Source organism: Euprymna scolopes, chromosome 27 (assembly GCF_053919585.1).
Source record: "Euprymna scolopes isolate OS-2025 chromosome 27, ASM5391958v1, whole genome shotgun sequence".
In the NCBI taxonomy this organism is placed as follows: domain Eukaryota; kingdom Metazoa; phylum Mollusca; class Cephalopoda; order Sepiida; family Sepiolidae; genus Euprymna; species Euprymna scolopes.
In genome coordinates, this window is record NC_136508.1 from 43,866,432 (window position 1) to 43,877,113 (window position 10,682).

The following is a 10,682-nucleotide window of genomic DNA, read 5'->3' on the forward strand; positions in this document are numbered from 1 at the left end:
AAATAATTTAAAATAGAGGTCTGAAAAGAATACTTTAACATATACGTCTGAAACAAATAGTTTAACATATACGTCTGAAAGGAATAGTTTAAAATAGACGTCTGAAAGGAATAGTTTAACATATATGTCTGAAAGGAATAATTTAAAATAGACGTCTGAAAGGAATAGTTTAACGTATATGTCTGGAAGGAATAGTTTAAAATAGACGACCGAAAGGAATATACATCTGAAAGGAATAGTTTAACATATACGCCTGGAAGGAATAATTTAAAATAGACGTCTGAAAGTAATAGTTTAACATATACGTCTGGAAGGAATTGTTTAAAATAGACGTCTGAAAGGAATAATTTAAAATGGACGTCTGAAAGGAATAGTTTCATATAGACGTCTGTAAGGAATACTTTAAAATAGACGTCTGAAAGGAATAATTTAACGTATATGTCTGGAATGAATACTTTAAAGTAGACGGCTGAAAGGAATAGTTTAAAATAGACGTCTGGAAGGAATAGTTTAAAATAGACGTCTGAAAGGAATAGTTTAAAATAGACGTCTGAAAGAAATAGTTTAAAATAGACGTCTGAAAGGAATAGGTTAAAATAGAGGTCTGGAATGAATAGTTTAAAATAGATGTCCGAAAGGAATAGTTTAAAATAGACGCCTGAAAGGTATAGTTTAAAATAGACGTCTGAAAGGAATAGTTTAACATATATGTCTGGAAGGAATAGTTTAAAATAGACGTCTGAAAGGAATAGTTTAACATATACGTCTGGAAGGAATAGTTTAAAATAGACGTCTGAAAGGAATAGTTTTAAACAGATCTCTGAAAGGAATAATTTAAAATAGACGTCTGGAAGGAATAGTTTAAAATAGACGTCCGAAAGGAATAGTTTAAAATAGACGTGTGAAAGGAATAGTTTAACATATACGTCTGGAAGGAATAATTTAAAATAGACGTCTGAAAGGAATAGTTTAACATATATGTCTGGAAGGAATAGTTTAAAATAGACGTCTGGAAGGAATAATTTAAAATAGACGTCTGAAAGGAATAGTTTAAAATAGACGTCTGAAAGGAATAATTTAGCATATACGTCTGGAAGGAATAGTTTAAAATAGACGTCTGGAAGGAATAGTTTAAAATAGACGTCCGAAAGGAATAGTTTAAAATAGACGTGTGAAAGGAATAATTTAACATATACGTCTGGAAGGAATAGTTTAAAATAGCCGTCTGAAAGGAATAGTTTAACATATATATCTGGAAGCAATTGGGAACAAAAAGGCCTGGAGGGTATAGTTTAAAAGACGCCATTATTCTTTTTCATCGTTTGCATAGCCCATATATCAAGTTTCATGTCTATAAACCAAAAATTGACAGAGTAGTTGATCAGCGGCTTGGTTGACAAAGTAGCTGATCAGCGGCTTGGTTCCCACCAGTTTTGGCAAATAGCAAACAGGATCCTGAACAGAAGTGTGCGTTCTATCCCAACCATTATCAATGGACCAGAGGTCATCCCGTCAGCATCAGACAAGGCCAAACTATTTGCAAAGAACTTTGCAGCTAATTCTACCCTATGCGACGAAGGCCATCAACTTCCCATATTTCCTCCCATAACACAGAACACGCTAGGTAACATACAAACATCTGTGCATGAGGTCGCCAAGCTAATCAAGAACCTTGATTCCAGTAAAGCAACTGGCTCTGACGGCTTCCCAATTATAGTGTTATAAAGCTTCAACAAGAACTTGTTCCCATACTTACGAACCTGTTTGAGCGTTGCCTTAGGGAGAAGTGCTTTCTGACTCCCTGGAAAACCTCATCAGTATGCCCTGTATTTAAGAATTCAGATGATAAGTCATCTCCCTCTCAGTACAGACCAATAAGTCTCCTGTGTGTTATGAGTAAGTTGTTGGAATCCATAGTAAATAGAGAAATAGTAAACCACCTCAGCAGAAATAACCTTCTTAGTGACACACAATATGGTTTCCGCTCTGCAAGATCTACCGCAGATGTGCTAACGGTTATATCTCACAGAATTAGTGAATCTCTTGACAAAGGCTTCCTTTCTAGGGCAATTGCTCTTGACATATCAAAAGCCTTCGACAAGGTATGGCATAAAGGCCTACTTCACAAGATTTCTAGCTACGGTATAACTGGAAATGTTTTCTCAATCATTAAATCATTTCTCTCTGATAGGCTCATAAGAGTAGTGGTCGATGGACAAAAATCAGAGGCCTGCAGTATTAATAATGGAGTACCTCAAGGGTCAATCCTGGGCCCAACTCTCTTCCTGATTTACATCAATGGTCTCCCTAAAAACATACTTAAATCTTTCGTTGACATCTATGCTGATGACACGACCATCTGCGGCAACACATCAAAGGCTGTAAATGACAAAGTTCTCTCTGATTCTCTCTCCTCTGATCTCGAGCGCGTGGTTCAGTGGGGGAAGACGTGGCTGGTTCCTTTAATGCATCTAAAATCAAATTCCTATCTTTACATCATAAACGCCCTGATCCACATCTGGCATCAATTGAAATGGATGGCTCTCGTCTAGGAGAAGCCCCATGTTTTGACAAGCTTCTGGGTTTGTCCTTTACTCCTGATATGAAATGGAACACGTACATCAAGTCTGTTGCCAAGGTCGCTGGAAAGATGGTGGGATCCTTCTACCGCTCCCGAAGATATCTCACTACTGATGCAATTCTCTATCTATATAAAAGCCAAGTACGTCCAAGGATGGAATACTGCTGCCATATCTGGGCAGATTATTTGACTTTGGTTCAAACGTGTTTACTACTACTTAATAATAATAATAATAATAATAATAATAATAATATATATAATATATAATATATATATATATATATATATATATATATATATATATATATATATATATATATATATAACTATTCAGGTTCCATCAGCTAGAATCAAAATCGAAACATTCCAACCTGGTGTCGTTGCCACTGTACTGACGTGACTCGTATATAAGCCGATTAAAAATTAAAATAAACGAAGATAAATGTTCAAAAAGTTTAACGTTTTTTTTTTTCAATTTGGACCCATTTTTGACCCTTTAAAAACAATTTTAACCAGTTAAAGACTCATAAAAGAATGGCCCATAAAAAATCCAATCATTTGAGACCCCTAGCGCTGCTCTGCACCTTTTAGTTTCGGAGAAGATAGAGTTTGGAAATATGAAAACAGACAGATCGACAGACATATATATATATATATATATATATATATATATATATATATATATATATATATATATATATAGTCTTGGAAGTTTTTAACCTTTAAAACAATACAAAAATTTTTTTTTATTATTCGTTAGAAAACTATGTAGTAAGTCATTCAATCACCTGCAATCACTACATCAACTTGCTCTCTTGAATTCACTATAGTACCAGTAAGAATTTAATTTCTAAGGGATCATCAGTTGTTTACCACGAAACACTGTTTCAGGGATTTATAAAAAAAAACAGTATATTACATCATGGTTCCCCAGCAGTGTTGATCAAACACTACCTCCCTTAATCTTAGGGGGAAAACACGTTACAACTATTAGATCTAGTTTCCTATTCTTAATTACTTTATCTAACTTATTCATGTTATAAAAATGAATTTATTACCTGTGAGATTCCTCTATTTCCAAATTCAGTCTTGTATTCATAAGATTAGGTTTAATCCATTTGACTATGGTTAGTATTTTGTATATTTACATTCTTATTTATTGAAAATTAAATATATATAAAGGTTAAAAATATTTATACATATATGCATTTTTTTTATATATATATAAATGCATTTTATACATTACTAATAAAGTTTTGGATTTCCTTTATTAATTTATTATGATTAATTTTAAACGATTCAAAAGCATCAGGATAACAAACAAATTCTTTATTTAACTGTTTAAATATTTTAGTTTTATCTCTATATATATATTTACATTTAGACGACCCATGTAAATTATGCCTCCATGAAAAATTTTCTATCCTGTACTTTAAAGAACCTCAAAATCTATTAAACTGTAGGCGGGAAATAGCAAACAACTGTGTTCACAAAATAAAACTTACTCTAGGATAGCGATACAAAATAGCTTTAAAACTAGCAATAACAAGAGAAAACAAACAAATAAATAAATTAAATAAACATGAATATACATAAACGATCACACGCATATATATATATATATATATATATATATATATATATATATATATATATATATATATATATATATATGTGCATTATTGTGTACACATAGGTATATTTATATGTATATATAAAAAAAAAAGAAGCAGAACGGCCACCTAAAACCACTAACCTAGCTCTAAAACAGATCCTTTGTTTGATAAAATGCATGCCCATTGGCTGGTAGGAAGGGGCGCGGTGGATACTAGAAAGCTGAGTGGCCAACTAGTAATCTTCAACATGTATAAAAACAAGAAGCAACGACAGAATTCGCGCATAAGCCTGACGAATCCTATAGTTGGATAGTTGGATGAAACGCAGAATATTCAGTGTAGCTTAATCGCCATATATATTTTATAAATTACTATATATATATATATATATATATATATATATATAATTTTTTACTATAATTAAATACCTACAGACTAGTGTTTCATCCTTTTGGGAATCTTCAGTGCAGGGTGTCACGATTAATACCAGTCGAACGATTTGAACCCCCGCAACACGAGACATCTGGTTCGATTCGCGGAGACCTAATCCATTCGGCTACCATTAACCGCGTGAAATAACTTTGAATTTAAACATCTTAATTTTAAATGTTCATTTACGTCAGTCAGACAGTGATATAATCGTTATACGATGATCTATGCATAAGAGCTAAATTGACCGACTTTTAATTCAACATATATAAATAAAATAAGAATTATAGTTAAGTTTACCAAAATGATCCAAGATGACAAAACTAAAGTAAATTATACATATTAAAGAATTAATATTTATAAAGTAATCTCAACCAGATGTAAAAGCTAGATAAAACCAAATAGGAGATAGAGATTATAATTTTTTTTTTTTTTTTTTTACACAGAGATCACCACTTATCAAGGCCCGGAAGCCACTCAGGGATAAGGGTTATTGCAAGTACATTACGTTAGTGAGGAGATTTGATGAAGTGTTTACTTAAGGGGGCGGTTCATTAGGAATTTGTTAACATTAGACTTGAAGACATCCAAGTTGTAGTCCGGAGGGAAGCAGGCAGACGGAACAGAGTTCCACAGGCGTGCAGTTCTAAGAAAGAAGCCTTGTTCATGAAATCCGCGTTTTGATTTAGGCACAGATACAGAGTGGGGGAAATTTTTCACAGTGGATTCAGCTAGACGGGTGTTTTTCGTGAAAGATTGGCGAGGGGGGACCAGAGATTGGAGTTCAGACGAGCACCTGCCATGAAAATAACGATAATAAGAAACAAGTAGTTAATAAAACATGTTAAAAAACACTTTGAAAAAGAGTTTAAAAAGTATTTGATTTTAAAAAGGAAACACTAAATAAATGGATAGTCCTTAATCCGCGGAGTTTCGAAGAAATACTTTCCTTCTCATCAGAGGATAGGATTTAGCAAAATGCGGGATCGGATTTTGCCTGTAAAAGTATTCAATGAAACTACAAGTCATAGATCTTACTTGATAACAAAAAGTGAAGCAGAGGCAGAGGGAATAGGGTGAATAAAAAAGTGATTTCACGTGAATGGATATTCTGGTGAAGGGTAAAATTTCCAATGACGGTAAAATTCAAAGATGCATAGGTTGACATATATTCGGTGGGGTTTTAACAGTATTTTGTATACATTTTTTTATTTTTAACTCCTTTTCCCAAACTTACCGTGTTAAAGAGAGAGTCGGGCGCCATTTACAATTTTCAAATACATCGTAAACACTGTATGTTTTCGAGCTGAATAAACATGTTACATTAAATAAAAACACTATAAAATTATCCAGTTAGGTAGAAAAGTAACTTATCTTGCCTTTAATAACATTTATTTGTTTAATAACATTTATTTGTTATATATTTGTTTTTTGACAACTTTTTCGAATCTATGTGTACAGTAATACAAACCCAAATATTGGCTGTTTGTCTTATAGGAATTTCCAATTTCGCACTGGCAACTTCGCACTTCGCGTAGTGGTTTTACTTTTTGAAGGGTACTTGTACAGTTTAGTCAAAACATTAAAAAATGAAAATATCGAAAAAAGTTTAAATTGTATGTATCGGTTATAGAACGAAGTTCTCGGAAAAAATTTTTTCACTTAATTTCATCAAGTAGTTTTTTTTTTTTTTTTTTACAGCGAAAAAACAATTTGTTATGATACCGAGCAAAATGTTCGATTTAGTTAGTATTAAAGATGGGAAGGGGTGTCAGCGCTTTAACTGGAGTTATCTCCCTTTGTCATTTCTAAAATTCAAACAAAATTTTTTTATAAATCTAAAATGGCCGCCTTCAACGCGCTCTTATAAAAACATGTTTTTCCGCTGTAAAAAAAAACAAAACAAAAAAAAAACAAAAAAAAAACTACTTGATGAAATTAAGTGATTTTTTTTCGGAGAACTTCATTCTATAACCGATACATACAATTTAAACTTTTTTCGATATTTTCATTTTTTAATGTCTTGACTAAACTGTAAAGTTAAAGTACCTTTTGAAGCTTTAAAATATTACAATTGGCTGAAGATAATTTACTTTAACATTTTTATGCTAAAAGTTATCTTTGGGAATTGAGGAGGAAAATGAATTCTAACGGAACGAAGAAAGAAAGAGTGTAAGCAATTATAGCCATTTGCATTTTAGTGTTCGTGAGAATCATTTACCATTCAGTCACTACAGAAATCAGCATTTGACAAAGGGGCGAAGAAAGAAGATGAAAAATGAAAGTTCTTATTTACAAATTAACCTAATTAAATAAAACAAAAAAGAACAGAAAAATCTTTATGATGAACGTACACGTTGCGGAATGGAAATGTCATACTAACCCCCCCCCCACCAAAAAAAAACTAAACAATTAGTTTTATTATTATAAACGAAAATCATTTTTAACCGATTTAAAGCGATTGATGTGAAATCGTTAGCATTAAGGCTGATCTTGCAAGTTTGAATAATTGTGGACTTATCTATTCAATTTTTTTATTTTTTTTTTATTGAAGTTGGCAACGCGAGGCAGAACCATTTTGTTTACTCATGAAATTTGATTTCCTTATTTAAAACGTAAAACTACTTGATCAATTTATATGTTTTTTGGAATATGACATCCTCGCGCTATCACGGGCATGTATATCATAGAGATTTTTCTGTATTTATTTATTTTAATTAGGTTGAATTCTAAATAAGAACCAAAATGAAAACAATAATAATACAGTAGCAATAGTTTAATTAAAGATCATATTACAAATTTCGCTGATTTCAATCCTGCTCTCGTATATTTTCGTGCTGAAGTAAACATTTAAAAAGGTAACGCAATAGTATATCTACTACCTTTAAAAAAAAACGATTAATTATAGAATGAGACTTTTTGCCTACAATCAGCAGCAGTGGGGAATTAGCTCAGATGGTAGAGCGCTCGCTTAGCATGTGAGAGGTACCGGGATCGATGCCCGGATTCTCCAGTAATATTTTTTTTTCTTTTTGAGTAATTTTTTCGGTTTATTTTACTTTATCTATTATACTGAAGTTTTCAGTGTAATAGATAAAGTAAAATAAACGTAAAAAATTCCATAAAAAAAAAAAAAAAAAATTTACCATCTGATCCCCACATCCCCAGTCCCCACTCCTATAAAGAGCGTCAAATATATCTTATCAAGAAATAAAAATAGGGTGACATAGTTTTGAAAGCCCATTTATTATCATTTGTTGTAGGTTTTCGACTACTTTTTGATTGTATTCGAAAGATTTAAGACTAAATTAATTTTCAAAAGGAAAAAAATATTCGTACACGTAAAAAAAAAAATGTTGTGAAATATGTTTTCACGGTGAGCTAACACTTCAGCTAAATTTTGAAGTTATAAATTCATAGTAAAATCGTTTAAAAGATAAATATCAGTTTTCAGAGTCTATTCCAAAGATAATTAAGGTTATGGTTAACTTTCGTCACCCGTTGTTTACAAAGCCATTTGCCGGAAGTGACGTTTTATCTACGGAAGATCAAAACCGTATAGAATTCCAAAGATAATTAGTAAAAGCAAAAAAAAAAAACAAAAAAAAAAACACCATGTTTGTACAAAAAGTAGATTCTTTTTTAAATTACAGGTTTCGCATAATTTTATATATAAACTTTTAATATTTCGCTGGTTAAAATCGTGCTCTCGTATATTTTCGTGCTGATATGTAACGCAATAACATATCTACGACCCATAAAAGGAAACGATTTAAAGTAGTATCAGATTCGTTGCCGACGCCCGACAGCTGTGGGGAATTAGCTCAGATGGTAGAGCGCTCGCTTAGCATGTGAGAGGTACGGGGATCGATGCCCCGATTCTCCAGTTAAGGTTTATTTTATTTTTTTCTTAAATTATTTTCCTTGCTAGAATTTCTTTGGTTTAATTTATCACTTTTACGGCATATCAACCCTTTTTTTAGAAGCGATTGCCAGTAGAATCAGGGATAAATTTGACTCTTGTGTCACGGAAAAATTTTTTTTGTTTTTATTTTGAAGATCACGGAACAAAGGGGAGACAATTCATGTATACCGTATTCGAAAATGTCAACAACAATACAATAGCATAAAATAAAACATTAATTATTCAAACAATTATTGAATTAAAATAAAATTAAGAAAATTCTAATTGCACAAAATATGTTTTCTTAAGTTATCTTTTTTTTTTACACAAAATTTTAAATTCTGAAATGAATGCTTGTGGCTTATCATTATTTTTGCAGAAACAACTTTTTTTATTTTCTTTTAACTAAATCTAAATTTACGAAATAGATGAAAAAAATTTAAATAGTTTTTAATAGTCATAATTTTTGTTTGAAAAAAAAAAAGTAATCCAAACGTTTCCGGTATTCTTGGATTCTTTCTCCCGGTTCTGAAATTGAATTGTCTTCCTCTCTTCTGCGATCCCCCCGTCCAAAAAACAAAAAAACAAAACAAAACAAAAAAAACAAACAAACAAAAAAAAAAACCGAAAAAGTTTTCCGTAACTGTTATCCACAGTATTTTAGTATTCCATCCAAATATCTTTAGTATTTGACATTTTCTCTAAGATATTCATCAAAAGGGTTACTTTCAATTTGAGTTCCCTCATCAATGAACTGAAGTTTTTTTTTTTCGTATTTTGAAACCATTCTCTGTTCATGTTGTTTCTCCCACATATCCACCCAAAGTGTCTAATTTCCGCCGTGACCTGTTTCTCCCGATTTCTCTTCGTTTGTAATGAGAGGGTAAAAAGTGGGATTTGGGTTTACACGAGTTACGTCATTTGAATGAATTCCAGGATATCTCTCTTGAATTCTACGGTCTACAGAAGGAAAGTAATCTTCAGTCGACCCCAGCCTTGTCGTTTTTTTTTTTAGATAATAACATTGTAAAAGGTTGATTAGTTATTATCGATCTATCTGCCTATCTATCTATTTATTTATCTATTCAATGATATTCTTGAAATAGTTGATATTGGGAGTTATTAACTGTTATAGAATAAAGTGTAACAATGGGTTTTAGCTGAGGATGTTTACATAAGTTAGGTTAAATAAACAAAATAACCTTGAACGGCCGTACGTGACAGGGGAGCCCACGTTAAGAAGACGTGTCTTTTGATCAGTTACATCACCGGAACTGAGGTCAAAAGGTCGTAAAGTTTAGTAAGTCGGGGAGAGTTGGAGTTTAGTCACGCAAATGAATAGACGTACTTCAAGCCAGAAAGCGAGGCTATGAAGAATAAGCATGTCGACGAAATACAGACTCTGTGAAGACCATTTCAGACAACTGAGATACATACATTTCAGGTTCAAGGATGGAGTTTTATTGCCAGGAGCTGCTAGAAAGATCCTCTACTACATTGAGTTCAAAATATACTTCGTGGCCTAGTGAGGGGCGCCCTTTTCTCTGTCCTGCAATCTCTTTCTCGCAGAAGAGCCGCTGTGCGTCTGTTTCTGCTTTATCGTTATTTTAATGGCAAGTGCTCGTCTAAGCCCCAATCTATGGACCCTCCTCATCAAACATTCACGAGAAACACTCGTCTAGCTGAAAACACTATCAATAATTTCCCCCACTCTTTATCAGTGCTTAAACCTAAACGTAGATTACATGAAAAAAGCCTGTTTCTTAGAACTGCACACCTGTGGAATTCTCTTCCATTTGCCTGCTTCCGGCTGACTATATGGTCTGACTATATGACTAATATGATCGTCTTCAAGTCCAATGTACACAAGTTCTTTATGAGCCGTTCCCCTTAAGTAATTCAATTTACCATATTTCCACTACTATTAATACGTCACTGTCCCATTGACCACTGTACACTTATTAACCCTTATCTTCGAGTGGCCTCTTGGCCTTGATAAGTGGTGACTCCTTTGTAAAAAAAAAAAAAGAATCGTTGAATTCAACTTAAATCAACGTTTCTATATAGAACATGCACCCTGGACGTTATTATCGCGTTACATATGCTGGGTGTGTCAAAAATTTCGTGAAAAATACTGAATAATTCCACCCTG

The 10,682-nt window shown here is 32.6% G+C and overlaps 1 non-coding gene across 1 annotated transcript; it reads left to right on the plus strand.

Moving 5' to 3' along the window:
* Positions 1-7,566: 7,566 nt before the first annotated feature.
* On the plus strand, positions 7,567-7,639 carry Trnaa-agc (transfer RNA alanine (anticodon AGC)). The gene has a single exon. It is a non-coding gene; the product is annotated as a tRNA-Ala (tRNA).
* Positions 7,640-10,682: the final 3,043 nt, after the last annotated feature.